Source organism: Panthera onca, chromosome B3 (assembly GCF_046562875.1).
Source record: "Panthera onca isolate mPanOnc1 chromosome B3, mPanOnc1 haplotype 2, whole genome shotgun sequence".
Taxonomy (NCBI): Eukaryota; Metazoa; Chordata; class Mammalia; order Carnivora; family Felidae; genus Panthera; species Panthera onca.
Genome location: NC_138344.1, coordinates 39,826,581 through 39,841,200, shown reverse-complemented (window position 1 = coordinate 39,841,200; position 14,620 = coordinate 39,826,581).

Genomic DNA, 14,620 nt, shown 5'->3' with positions numbered 1-14,620 from the left:
GGAGTCAAAAGCCTTAGTACTGGCTTGTTGCTAATTCTGATGTGTGACCTTGGACAAGCAATGACCCAAGTGACCCTGGGCCTCGGTGTCTCCACCTGTGCCACAAAAATTTGGACAGAGCAAGCTCTGAGGCCCCCGCCAGTGCTGGCAATGTTTGATAAGATGTTGACAACAAACATTGTATGGAGGAGAGAAAGGAAGGCAAGACAGCTGTAAGAAGTCTGGCCAGAGATCAGGAGGGAGGCCAGAGAAGCAAACTGACCACTGAGGCTGGATAAAGAGAGCAAGGTATCCAGGAGGTAGGGGGAAGTAAACCAGAGGACCAGAGGTCAAGGGCAGGATAATCAGTTGCTTTCCAAGGCCTCCACTTTATGGACCCAAGGGTGTGTGAAAGGGACTTCCCCAGCCTCCCAACTGCACCCCTCTCTTCTTTTTCTGTAGTAGGAGGCAGGGTACCCTATGGGGTAAGGGTTTGGCAAAGAGGAGCCCTTTAGGCCACAAATCCTGCCTGGGTCTCCTTGCTTGGGCCAGAGCTCATAGTGGGGCCCCCACTTCCCTGGCCCCAAATGGCCATGGGTGTTGCCATGGTTGGCACAGGGCTGAGGGACTGTGAGCTAGAGTCCCTGGGTTCCAATTCCAACCCTGCCATTTGTGTTCCTTCAACCCATCTCCTCCCTCCCTGCCTTGCAACCTCCTACCCCCGCCCCCCATCAAAGGATCCTTTCCTGTCATAAGTGGGACTGAGCTGTGAGCTGTGCAGGGATAGACTGGAGGGAATGTGAGTCTACCCCTACCACCCCTCCCAGGATTCCTTTGAGGAAGAAGAGTCTGTTCTCCTCAGTCAGGACCCTAGGATAGGCAGCGCTTGGGAGGTGGCCACAGGTCTGGACAGTCAAGGCCTGGCCTGGATAGGTTAGCCCCAGCCACAAGTGGCCACCTGGGGCTTCTGCAGGCCAGGCTAGTCTGCAGCAGCTCCAAGCCCCTCCCTGGAACACACTGGAAACCCATCAACCACTCCAACCACTCTCCAGGGGATCAAGGGGCTTGGAGCCCAGTGTAGCCAGGCCACCTGTGACCTAAGCCTATGGCCACAGTTCCCACCCTGCTGAGGGTAAAGGAGCTTGGGAACACTTGTGTGTGTGTGTGTGGGGGGGGGGGGGGGTCTGATGTGATCCTCGTGGCTCCAGAAAAAGGTGCTCTGCCTCTAACATTCTTTCTGACCTCCTCTCCCATGTTCCTGTTATCGTCCACCTGTGGCCTGAGGAGGCTGTGCAGGCCTGGGTAGGGATAGGCTGCTGCTCATTCCTGGGCACCAGAGGACTTCAGCTCTGAGTGACCACCAGGGGCTGCTCATCCAATACTTGGGAGCCCAAAAACCCAGAGTCCAGGGCAGTGGAAGAGCTCACTCTCTGACCTCATTGTTGTCTTCCCTATCCTGTGTTCAGTCTCTCACTGTTCAGCCTCTGTGCCTTTATACTTTTATTCCTCAGCTTCCTATCTTGAAATCCAGCCCTTCCTCCCTACCCGTGTGAACGTCCCATCTTTCAAAGCCCCATCTCAATCTCTTCCCTCCTGCCATCTTTGGCCACCCAGGCCCACCTTGATTATTCCTTCTCAGGATAACGTTCAGTCACAGGGGGTTGGCATTGTAGTTTATAAAGCACATTCACTGTCGTCATCCTCAGCCTCACAGCAGATCTGTGACAATCACACCCATTTTACAAAGGAAAAACCGAGGCTCTGAAAGGTGAAGTCACCCAGACACAGTAGGTCTTAACTCAAAGTTGCCCCTGGAAACCAGTGAGAGGCCCTCAGCTCAGAGCAGCCACCATGGAAATCACATTCCAACTATGTGCTCCTCAATGAGAATATGCCTAGAATGCCTGCCTGGCACACACACCCTACTTCCTATACATACACTAATTCTAAATGTGTTCCCATCTAACATGATACAGCTGTCTATCACACCATGGCCACAAAGTCTCTGTAATTCCCCCCTTATGAGGTGGATTCTATTTACTCTCTCCTTTGACCTGGACTGGCTTTGTAACTTGCTTTGAGCAAAGGACTTTGAGAAACTGATGCTGTACAAATTCTGGAGGTTAGGCCTCAAGAGACCTTGCTACCTTCACTCCCTTGGAAAATTGTCCTGAGATCACCCTGTAAGGAAGTCAGTCTATCCTATGGGAGGATGAGAGAGCACATGGAGGAGAACTGAGGCTCCTAGCCAACAGCTATATATGTGAATGAGGCCATCTTGAACTTTCCACCCCAGCAGTTGCATGAGTGAGCCCAAACAGGACTAGCAGAGGAATGGGCCAGCCAACCCACAGAATCATGAGAAATAACAAATTATTAATAAACCACTGAGTTTTGGGGTGGTCTGTTATACTGCAATAGATAACTGGTACACTAAGAGTAAAAGTTCTTTCCATTGCAAGAGACGAAAGCACAACTCAGATTGGTTTAAGGAGAAAAGGAATCTGATGGCTCTCATAACTGAAGTCCTAGGGCAAATTGGATCCAGGTACTCAGACAACATCTGGGCTGTTCTCTTTTCATATCTCAACAGCTTCCTCTGAGATGCATTTATTCTCAAGGAGGGTGTGGCAGTCTGTACTTTCCAAAGATGGCTCCAACAATAGCTTCCATTGCACATGTTCTTGTACAATATGACTGTGCTATCTACCATTAAGAGATAGAATCATGGGGTGCCTGAGTGGCTCAGTTGGTTAAGCATCTGACTCAATTTAAGCTCAGGTCATGATCTCACCGTTTGTGGGATCAAACCCTGTGCTGTCAGCACAGGGCCTGTTTGGGCTTCTCTCTCTCCCTCTCTCTCTCTGCCCCTCCCCCACTTGCACACATGCTCTCTCTCTCTCTCAGAATAAATAAGTAAACTTAAAAAGAGAGTGAGATAAAATCCTGTTTCCCTCCCTTGAATCTAAGCTGGTCTATGACTTGCTTCTAACCAAGAATGAAGTTGACTTCTTTTTTTTTTTCTTTTTTTAAAATGTTTATTTATTTTTGAGACAGAGAGAGAGTGTGAGTGGGGGAGGGGCAGAGAGAGAAGGGAACAGAGGATCTGAAGTGGGCTCTGCACTGATAGCAGCAAATCTGATGTAGGGCTTGAACTCATGAACCTTGAGATCATGACCTGAGCAGAAGTCAGACGGTCAACGAACTGAGCCACCCAGGCTCCCCAAATGAAGTGGACTTCTAAGGCCAGTCACAAAAGTTCATGCAGCTTCCACTTGGATCTCTTGGGACATTCACTCTGGGGAAAGCCAGCTGCCATGTAAGAAGTCTAACTACCCTGAGACCACCATCTTGGAGAGGACTGCTGTAGTGTCCTAGTCAGTAGTCCCAACAAAGCACTAAACATGAGTATAGCTATCTTGAACAGACCAAAACAGCTCATCTACCAGGTGAGTGCCACTGAGTGTCCTCAACTGATGTCACAAAAAGCACAATTACCCACTCAAGTCCTCCATGAAATCCTGACCTATAGGTCATCATTAAGAATGAGAGACCACAGGGTACCTGGGTTGCTCAGTCGGTTGAGTGCCCAGGTCTTGATTTCAGCTCAGGTCATGATCTCATGGTTCATGAGACTGAACCCTGCAATGGGCTTCTTGCTGACAGCTCAGAGCCTGATTGCGATTCTCTCTCTCCCTCTCTCTCTCTGCCCCTGCCTAGCTCATGAGTGTGTTCTCTCTTTCTCAAAATAAATAAATAAACATTAAAAAAATTGTCATTTAAGCCACTAAGATTTGGGGTAGTTTGTTACACAACAGTAGTAACTGGAATAGAAGCTGTTTCCATGTCATATCTTCCAGAAGCTTCAGGCTCCCTCTTAGCACATTTCAAATCTCCAGTGGAAAGAAAATGTCTCTTCCTGAATTGTTCTAGCAGAAGCTCTCAGAAAGGCTCTCCTTGGCCCATTCCTGACCCAAACCCTGTAACCATGGGATGGAAAGCTCTGATAAGCTCACTTCTTGAGCCAGGGGTATGTCAGCCCCACTAGAATCACATGGACTGATTTTTCCCAAAGGAAAAGTGTGGTGCTATCATTGGAAGTAGGAAGAATGGATGCTGGGAGGAAAAAAATAACATGTACCTACTAAAAGCACAACCATGAACACAAGCATTCCTATCCTAGGAGGAATTGATCAAAAATGTCTAACTATTAACTTTGATATCAGGAGTTGAGTCTTTTTTTTTTTAATTCTTAAAAATGTTTTTATTCATTTTTGAGAGACAGAGAAAGACAGAGTGCAAGTCGGGGAAGGGCAGAGAGAGACAGGGAGACACAGAATCTGAAGCAGGCTCCAGACTCCAAGCTGTCAGCACAGAGCCCGACACGGGGCTTGAACTCACTAACCGTGAGATCATGACCTGAGCTGAAGTTGGTTGCTTAACCAACTGAGCCACCCAGGAGACTCAGGAGTTGAGTCTTGATATCAAGACACCACTTTCACAGCTATCAACCTGGAGAGTTTACCCTCCATTTGTTTTGTTACAAATCTACCCATGTATGACTCCTTCTCACCTGGTAATCACATCAACACACCCCAGAAGAGCTGAGCAAAACTGAACAACCATAATAACTCCAGCTTAGAAAATGGAAGAAAAAGAAAGAAACCCAGGGGCCCCTGGGTGGCTCAGCTGGTTAAGCATCTGACTCTTGATCTCGGCTCAGGTCATGATCTCACAGTTCGTGAGTTCAAACCCCATGTCAGGCTCCTCACTGATGGTGTGGAGTCTGCTTGGGATTCTGTCTTTCCCATTCTCTGCCCCTCCCCTGCTCTCTCTCACTCTCTCTCTCAAAAATAAATAAATACACTAAAAAAAAAAAAAAAAAAAAAAAGAAAAGAAAGAAAGAAATCTGTCAGCACCTTGTTTTACTTTGTGTAGGTTTTAGGTGGGAGCAGATTCCCTCAGAATGGGCTATGGGCCCAGCAGATACCCCAGAACATGTCCATTAGAGGACTCCACCTTGTATAATGTGTTTACTGCAGTCACCACAGAATGCTCCTCCAGCTCCAAATAGGGTCGGTTCACTGTCCCCATAGTATTGACCAGTCACAGCCTTATGTTCACAAGCAGTGCCTCTAGTGTTCACCATGCTTACCACAATACGTTCATGCCCCATTTTCATGACTGACTATGAGATTTCCACTATGTCCCCGTGATGTTCCCCAAGCTTGCCATGATGAGTCCGTTTGCTCACACCCAGGGATGTTGTAGCGTTTACTGCCTGAAGCAGTGAGTTCATACTCTATATGTGGACATCATAGTGTCCCCACAGTGCCTCCAGGATTTCTCAGAAACATCTACATTCATGATTTTGTGAAGGATTAGGGGGTGCACAACTTACTAGGGTAGTCTCTCACAAGTGTTCACACACCCCTCCCCTGACTTGTCACACTCATCATGATGTGTTTGCCCTGGTTGTTTGTGAAGCTCAGCCCATCGTGTCTACCTATGACCCAAGGCTTCTTTTCATGACTCCCTCAAGAGGGCCCTGGTGGCTCTGTGTGTGGTATGACCTCAGCTCTGACCAAGATGCTAGCAGTCCAAAAGAGCCTTCAGCAAAGACGGGGGCATCCTTGCTCAGGGATGAGGTGAGATGGATGCTAGGTGGAAGCCCTCCCTGGCTGGAAGTTTCCAGGACACACAGCTGTTTTACAGGCTAGAGCTATGGAGAATTGAGTGTGAGGAGCCTCCCTCTTTCCAAGAAGACTCTTTCGCCCACACAGCACCTACGCTGTGAAGATTTGGGACTCCAGATGGCCAGGGTGAACAGGAGGGAAGAAGGGGAAATGGAGGTTAGAAAGGCTTTGGTTAACAGGCTTAGCCAGACAGGGTGGGACAGAGGGAGAGAGACAGACACATGGGCCCCCAGAGAGCATTCTTTGTGGGCTAACCTTTTGTTCCCAGAAGGCAAGCAGCATTCAGGGTGGCTGAACTGGGACACTTTCCCCTCAGGAGAGCAAGAGCTTCGAGGACAAGATGTTGGTCAGTGACAAGGAAGGCAAAAAAAGGGAAGAAGAAATTTAAAAAGATTGAAAAACATAATTTTCATACTATAAAATTCACCATTTTGAATACACCATCCTGTGATTTTTGCCAAACGCAAGCAATCAGGTAACCACCATCATTTCCATCACCTCAGAAATTCCCTTTGTAGTGAACGCCTCCCTCCATCTTCAGCTGCTGACAATCACTGGTTTGTTTTCTTTCCCTGTAGTTTTGTCTTTTCAAGAATGTCCTATAAGTGGAATCCTTTGATATAAGCTTTTTAAGTTTTCTTTCTTTCATTTAGTGTACTCATCCATGTTGCTGAATGTGCCAATAGCTCATTCCTTTTTATTGCCAAGTAGTATTCCATTGTATGGCTACATGTGGTTTATCTATCAATTCACCACTTGAAGAATGGGTGGATTGTGTTCACTTGTTAGCAGTTACAGTTTAGCTATAAATATTTGTGTACTTATTTTTTAAAACAGTTTCTTTCACATTTTATTCACTTCTTTTTTAATGTTCATTCATTTTTGAGACAGAGAGAGACAGAGCGTCAACAGGGTAGGGGCAGAGAGAGAGGGAGGCACAGAATCCGAAGCAGGCTCCAGACTCTGAGCACAGAGCCCAACGCAGGGCTCAATCTCATGAACCATGAGATCATGAAATCAAGGTTTGGATGCTTAACTGATTAAGCCATCTAGGCACCCTGGTGTAGAGATTTTTGTGTACACATTTCTCATTTCTTTGGGTAAATACTAAGAGTGGGATTGCCGGGTTATAAGAAAGTGTGTGTTTAATCTTACAAGAAACTGCCAAACTGTTTTCCAGAGTGATTATACCATTTACGATCCTACCAGCAATGTAGGAGAGTCTCAGTTGCCCAGTATTCTCATCAGCACTTGATTCTATCAAAGTTTCATGTTTGCTTTTAGCCCTTCTAATAGGATGTGTGGTGTGATTTCATTGTAGCTTTTTTTTTTTAATTTTTTTTTTTTTTACATTTATTTATTTTTGAGAAACAGAGTGAGACAAAGCGTGAACGGGGGAGGGGCAGAGAGAGAGGGAGACACAGAATCTGAAGCAGCCTCCAGGCTCTGAGCAAGCAGTCAGCACAGAGCCTGATGCGGGGCTCGAACCCACGAACTGTGAGATCATGACCTGAGCCGAAGTCGGACACTCAACCGACTGAGCCACCCAGGCGCCCCTATTTCATTGTAGTTTTAATTTGCATTTCTGTGGTGACCAATGATGTTGAGCATCTTTTTATATTCTTATTTGTCAGGCATAGGTCTTTTTTGGTGAAGTTTCCGTTCAAATATTTTCCTGCTTTATATTTGGATTGTTGTCTTAATTACAGATATCCCCAGCTTCTCAAATATTCACCTTACACTTCACTTTTATAAAAAGACCTGCATTAGTGCCTATTTTCACTAACCGAATGAAATCTGAAGATGATACTCAGTTTTACCAAAAAATGTCAGTGAAAGCAAAAACGGTGTTCAGCATCTGTTAGTGAGCCATCATAGAGGCGGGGCACCTGAGCAGCGAGAGTGATGCAGCCAAGCTCCTTCCCTGGGAACTACACTCAGCATCCAGCTGCCACAGCTTTGAACTGTGTCTGTAAGCATCTGTGCTTTATCTCAATTTATTTTATGCTTTTGCTAGCAAGATGTGTCCTAAGGTATCAGAAAAGCCTAAGAAAGGTTAGTTTTTGGTTTGGGAAGGCTCAAATTTTTTTCCATATAAATTAATGTAAAATTCATTTCACATCATTTCAGCTAAGGAAAGTTTTAATGGGAATGCTCCTCTTTCAGATAGGAGTGGAAACCCATACTGAGTATATATTCTGGATATAAGTCTTTTATCAAATACTTACCTTAAAAATTTTTTCCCAATCTGTAGCTTGCTTTTCATTTTCTTAACAGTGTCTTTTGACAAGCAGAAGTTCTCAATTTTGATGAAGTTCAATCTATCAATTTTTTAAATTTACGGACTGTGCTTTTGGTGTTGGATCTAAGAAATTTTTGCCTAACCTACAGTCACAAGATTTTCTCCTATGTTTTCTCTAGGAGTTTTTTCATTTGGGGTTTTATCTATGGTTCACTTTTAACTAGTTTTTGCAAATAGTGCAAAACATAGGTCAAATTTCATTTTTTTTTTTTTTTTTTTTTGTATGTGAATGTCCAATTATTCCAGCACTGTTTGTTGAAAAGACTTTCCTTTCTCTTGACCAGCCCCTATATGTGTTTTTAACGCTATGGCTCTTTGAGGCATTGATGCCAGCCCTCTAGAGCTTTCTTACACAAAAGTCAGTAGCATAGCAGGGATGAATGCCTTACCTGATCCCAAAAGAGAACTGCTTATGCCCGAATAAAACACAGACTTTTCGATGAACAGCTCTTTTAGCTTTAACTTACAGCCCCTCTACTCTCCCGAGGACTTAGACAAGTCTGCTGAGACCTGCACCAGGAAATTGCTATGACTGTCAAGCACAGTCTGGGTCCAGAACTGCCTCTCTTCTCTGATGACACTCATATACCCCTGGAGGCTCCTTGATCAGAGAGGTTTTGAATCATCTGCACTCAACTAATCAGCCTCCATGAAAGAGAATGCCCTGAGAAGGCATCAGCTGCCTTTATCTTTCTGGTTGCTTTTACCTGTCAAAGTTGCTGTTGATTTTCATTTTAGCTTGATCATAATCAGTGAAGGAGAAAGTACACTGTGCAAGATATATAAAGCTTCTGCTGGGGTGCCTGGCTGGCTCAGTCGGTTAGAGCATGAGACTCTTGATCTCAGGAGCCATGAGTTTGAGCCCCATGTTGGGTGTAGAGGTTACTTTAAAAATAAGCTAGGGGACTGCAGTCCCTCTTCTGGGTAGGGTGAGGCCTCTGGCTCTGCCTTGAGATACTGAGACTTCCTCTTTTGGGGATGCAGGTCCAGCTGTGACCCCTGATGCCTGGGCAGCTCTGAGTCAGTTATGGGATGAACCTGTCTGCTTGATGGACCTTCCAGGGAATACTCACAGCAGACCCATAGACTGCATGATCCCACGTTCCTGAATGCTCTGCTTCCCACTATGGGCTTCATAATGCATGAGGGCTGGAGCTGGTGGGGGAAAGTGGGCAGGCAGACATGACCCAACTGCTCTAGCTTAATGAGGGATCAGAGCTGCCTGAAATGTAAATGGCAGCAACTCAGGGGACATCACCTGCTATGGAATAGCTGTGTGCATAACTCTGTGTGCCTGCAATGAGAGTGGCCATATGGGAGTGTGCAAAGCTGACTGGGTATGTCATGATGTGTATATGCTTGTACTCAGCTCTGATCCCCAAGTGCAGTGTAACTTGAGGCATTTCATCTCCTTCTCTGGACCTTAGTTTCCTTCACAGTAAAATGAGAGGATCTGAAGAACTCTAAAACTCCTCCCTCTTCCACCACTGTTCCTTCCACCTCCCTCCAGACTCTTCTCCCTGGTTTCAGCGGAGCAGCTCCTCCAGCCTCTGAAGCCCATCACTGCAGATGTCCAGCCACCAGTGGCCTCATCTTCTACCTCAAATTCCCAGTGAGGCCTTTCTTTACAGGAGGAACTCTCTCACTGAGAAGAATTCTGGAACTTTCTCCACTACCTTGTGCATGTGTGTGTGTTTATGTGCAATTGTGACTACAAGTGTGTTTGTGATCGGCCATGGGAAAGGGAGAGATGGCAGGGGTCTCCAAGGGGGCAGTGAATCCATTTGCTTGTGTCTCTGTGTCTCTTTTTCCAACCTCCCAGAGATAGGCTCCTAAGGGCATGTACCCACTCACAAGCTTTGTGCACATTCTCACAGTATCTATTTATAGCAAGACTCAGTCAAGTACCACTTCCTCCAAGAACTTCTCCTCATAGCCCCACACTGGGCTAACTGCCCTTCTGCTGTTTTCTACAAGCCCTGTGCCCTGAGCACTTTTCCAGTAGAACATTCATCACGTTCTACCAATGCTGTTTTCTTGCTTGCCCCATCTCTGTAGTGAAATCTCTAGAGGATAGGGACCGTGTCTCATTCCCTTGGCATCCCAGCATCTGGAATGTTCAGAACCTGTGTGTGGACTGGGGTGACCTCACCTCACGTACTCCCAGTAGGACATTCTGTCCTCAGTGGCCCCATACCCCTATGTTACCACCCGCTTTGGAGTGTGAGGTAAAACAAACCTAATATACCCATAGAGCTTTCCCCTTGGGGTCACCACCCCAAGACCTTCCTCTGGCCCAGGAGAGGCCTGCTCTAACTGTGAAAATGGAGACAGCCTGGGATACAGGGTGTGGGTGCTCGGCTGATCCCACCGTTTTAGGGCCCTCACCACAGGAAGCGTTCCTCCTCTTTTCTGCACTTTCTGGCCCTGCTGTGAACCTTGTTGGCGCCAGTGGGCTTTTAATATTTTCTGTTCCTGGCTGTTATACAACATTTCACCTCAAAAATGCATCCTTCCCGTCACCAAAGGGCACGCCTTTCCAGTGAAAGGAACCCAGGGCTGGTGAGTGGAGGTGACCCACTGCATTCTGGGCTCGGGGGAGCCCCAGCCCAGTGCTTTGAGAAAGAGGTGGCAGAAATGTCTTCCCAGCCAAAGGAGACAAGCTCCCTGGCCAGTCTGAGGCCTCACGGTCCCACAGGAAGCCTGGATCCACAGCAAGCAGGGGGACACCTTCTTGGTTCTATGTGGGACTCCAGCCCCATCCCTTCTAGTTGCCTTTACCTCGCTGAGCTCTACTGGCGCCTCTGTACAGTGAGGATGACAACAGTGCCCGTCTTTCAGGGTCCTTGTGAGGCTTGAATGCTGCACATTTGGGTCATGCAGGGAGCTTTAAAACACACCCAGCCCATGCCCATCAGAGATGCTGATTTAAAGATATGGGCGCAGCCTGGACATCAGTGTTTTTTAAAAGCTCTCGGTGATTCACTCCAGCCACAGCTGGAAACCACTTGCTTGGATGGGAAAGCACTGTCCTGGGGACTCGTTACAGGTACAACTGCTACTTTGATGAGCAAGGGCACCACACCACCCATTTTCTCGAACATGCAATCGCATGGATGCCTGAAATCCCCTGACAGAGTAAAGGGAAAAGCACTTTGAAAAGGCAGGTGAGGAGTCCTACAGGTTTACTCCGTGCCTTTCCAAGTCCACCCTGCCCACAGACAGATGCCTCTGAGCTACTAGCCCGGTCTCACGCTGGAGCCCCACAGACCTGCCCTAGTGACCCCTCGGCTGGGTGGGCCAGGTCCACCCCAGAGGGACTCAGACCTGTGGCTCCCTCCCAGACACGGGCCCTGAACCCGAGAGTGGGACCGTGAGGTGGAGGTGACCCCGCTCCCGTCACCCCTCACTGCATGTTGGGGTAAAGGGCAGCTGTCACTACAGAATTAACTGGGAGAGAGGCAGTGCCCCAGACTGGGGAGGAGAGGATGTTCAGGGGCCCGGTGGGGAGAGTGACATCTGCTTTCTTCACCTGCAGAAGGTTCCACAGCTCAGAGGAAGAGAACAGCTGAAGAGCTGGGCCCCTCAGGGAAAGCAAGTGGGGAGCAGCACATCTTCTCACGGTGACCCACCCCCCAGGCCACCCCTTAGCGGCATATCCCAGAGTTAGTCTGGTCTTGGACACAGGAGGAGAGAACAGGTTCTCCCCAGGGGGGCAGCACAGCCCCTGCCTGAGGAGCTTCAGCCAAAGTCCAGGCCCCCAGCAGAGGCCAGAGCCCACAGCCTAGCTAGGCCTGAGGTTCTACAACAGGGCAGTGAACAGGCCTGGGGACTGGGGTCACAGGAGAGGTGGCTGGTTTTCCTCAGGCACTCGCTGGAGAAGTGGTTCTTCTGAGGTTTACTCACTGTCCTGTGTCCCCAGCTCCTGGCCAGGGTAGGAAAGGAGAGGGAGGGAGATGAAGGGGGTGTGGTGGGGCACAGCATGGCAGGCAGGAAGGAGGAGGGGACAGCAGAGCTGCCAGACTGGGCCCCACCAGCAGGGAGTCCAGGAATAGCAGCAACCACAACCACCACCTTAGGGAGTGTCATCCTGCCCACTTTTGTTTTCCAACTGAGGGCACATTGATGGTGGGCACAGGGAGGCACCAGGCCTCTTGGACTATGCTATGGCATCCAGAGAAGCATCTACAGCCTCAGCAAGGTCAGGGGCAACAGGGAACGACTGAGCTGGAAAAAACTTCAGTCTCAACAAGTCTACCCCTGCCTCCTGATACCTAAGGTAGAAAATACACAGACTTTGAAGCCAAAAGAACTGGATTAAACCATGCCTCCACCACAAATTACCTGTATTCATGCATTCATTCTAAAAATAGTTTCAGCTTCTACTATGTAGCAGGCCCTGAGCTATGTGCTGGGGTTACTAACAAAAATGAAGCCTAGTCCCTATCTTTGAAGAACTTACCCAGAAAAGGAGTGATGGACCCATAAACAGATCTCAGGGAAGGCTCCCTAGAGGAGGTGTTGTCAGAGTTGGCTTGAAATATGAATAGCAGTTGGGTGAAAAGGAAGAGCAAGGGCACTCCAGGCAGAGAAGACAACATGAGCAAAACCAGCATGGTGTGTCAGGAGCTGCTGGGAGATGAAGCATGTGGCAGTGTCTCTGTCAAGATTCTTAGTTGAGAGCAACAGAAACCAATGCTAGCTAGTTTAAGCAGAAAAGGAATTTACTAAAAGGATATTGGATCCCACATTCCTGGAAGCCCTTTTTGATTTATTAAAGTTTGTTTAAGTAATCTCTACACCCAACATGGGGCTCAAACTCATGACCCCGAGATCAAGAGTTTCATGCTTGGTTGACCAAGCCAATTAGTTAGGTATCCGAGGCCCCAGTTTAGAATCTCAAAGCTAAACTCCTCAAACCCACACAGGGCAGGAAACATGGCAAAGTTAGCTCTGGAGGCACCCCAGAGGTCATTTTTGTCTATAATTCCTAATCTTGAGTCCATGGGAGCAAAAAGATATATAGAATATTTTGAGTAGGTGTAAATGTATTTTTCTGGGGACAAGGTCCATGACTTTTATCAGATTCTCAAAGGAACCCACACTATAGGTCAGATTCTCTCAGGAGCAAATCCTGAAGTGAAGATTCATGTGTAAATGATTTAGTAAAGAAATGTTCCCAGGAGAAGCCAGTAAGGTAGAAAAGGAAGCAGGATAGTAGGGAAAGGGGACGAAGCCAGGGAAGAGTGTAATTTTGTGTGAAACCACACTCAGCCTGATGCTTAGGGAACTCAGGGGCATTAACTGCACCTTCAAGTTTTTTCCTACTCAAGACAAAGTAGCTAGGCTTTTGTACTCTCATGGCAGTGGGTCATTGGCTATGGGCCAGGTGCCCTGCAGTTTTGTGTGGGTCATAAACTGCCGGGCACTTTCAGCTCTCCTAAGGGAAAAGAAGTCTCCAGCTCCCAAGGGCAATCCTTGAACGCTTAATGAAGGGTTGGAGGCACAAGGCTGGTAAAGGGAATCTGAGGGGATTTGGGCATGTATAGTTCATATTCCAAAAAATTCAGGAATCACTGATCTAGTACAACCACATAATTTTATAGACTAGGAAATGGGGAACACTTCTGATTGTATAGTGCCTAGGTACCCAACTAAACCTCATAAACCTTCTAAACACCACCAAATTCTAGATAAAGGAAAAAAAATCTTCTTTTTTCTTTTTGAAAAAAATCTTATTAAACACACTTATGAACTGACGGTAAAGTAAGCAATGCTCAGGCCAGAAAGAGACAAAAGCTAGAATTCAGAGGGCAATGAATGAAAAGTAATGAAATCAGCTTTTACCTTGAATACATTGAACTTCGTGAACTTGAGCTTCAGTTTTTCAGCCTCATGGAAATGGGACAACATTTAATAAGTCCATGCTTGTGGCACCTGCATGGCTCAGTCGGTTGAGCATCCAATTCTTTATTTTGGCCCAGGTCCTGATCCCAGGGTCGTAGGATCAAGCCCTATGTCCAGCTCCTTGCTGGCCATAGAATCTGCTTGAGATTCTCTCTCTCTCTCTCTCTCTCTCTCTGTGTCTCTCTCTCTAAAATAAAAAATTAAAAAGAATTAAAAAAAAGAAGACCATGCTTGAAACAATCACTAGCAAGAGACACTGGGACTGCTTTAATGACAGTAAACTAACAGTGACCCTCCTTATAGGCCCAGGCCCTGAACTACTTTCCCTAAAATAGTTCTTAGAGGAGAGTGAATACCTGAAAGAGGTTGGGGGCTGTTAGGAAGACAGAAGAGGGAATGGCCATTAGGGAGCCAAGCAGCAGGGTCTGCTTCACTGAGGGAAGAACTCTGGTATAATGAACTTGACCCAAGGGAAATACCTTACAGCTTGGGAGAGGCAGGGGAGTGTGGGAGGGTGAAGAATCTGAGTTCACTTCTAAGTCTGCATTCATGTCTGAGTCCTGTGGAGGAACATAGCATAATGAAAAAAATGTAGGGTGTGTGAACCAGACTGACACCATCTTGGACAAATCCACCATGATGGTCGCTCCATGATCTGAAGCCTTCTTGAGCACAACCCCACAAACATATTCTTTCTTTTTGTTTATCCACACCCTTAAGTACACCCTCAGGGCAT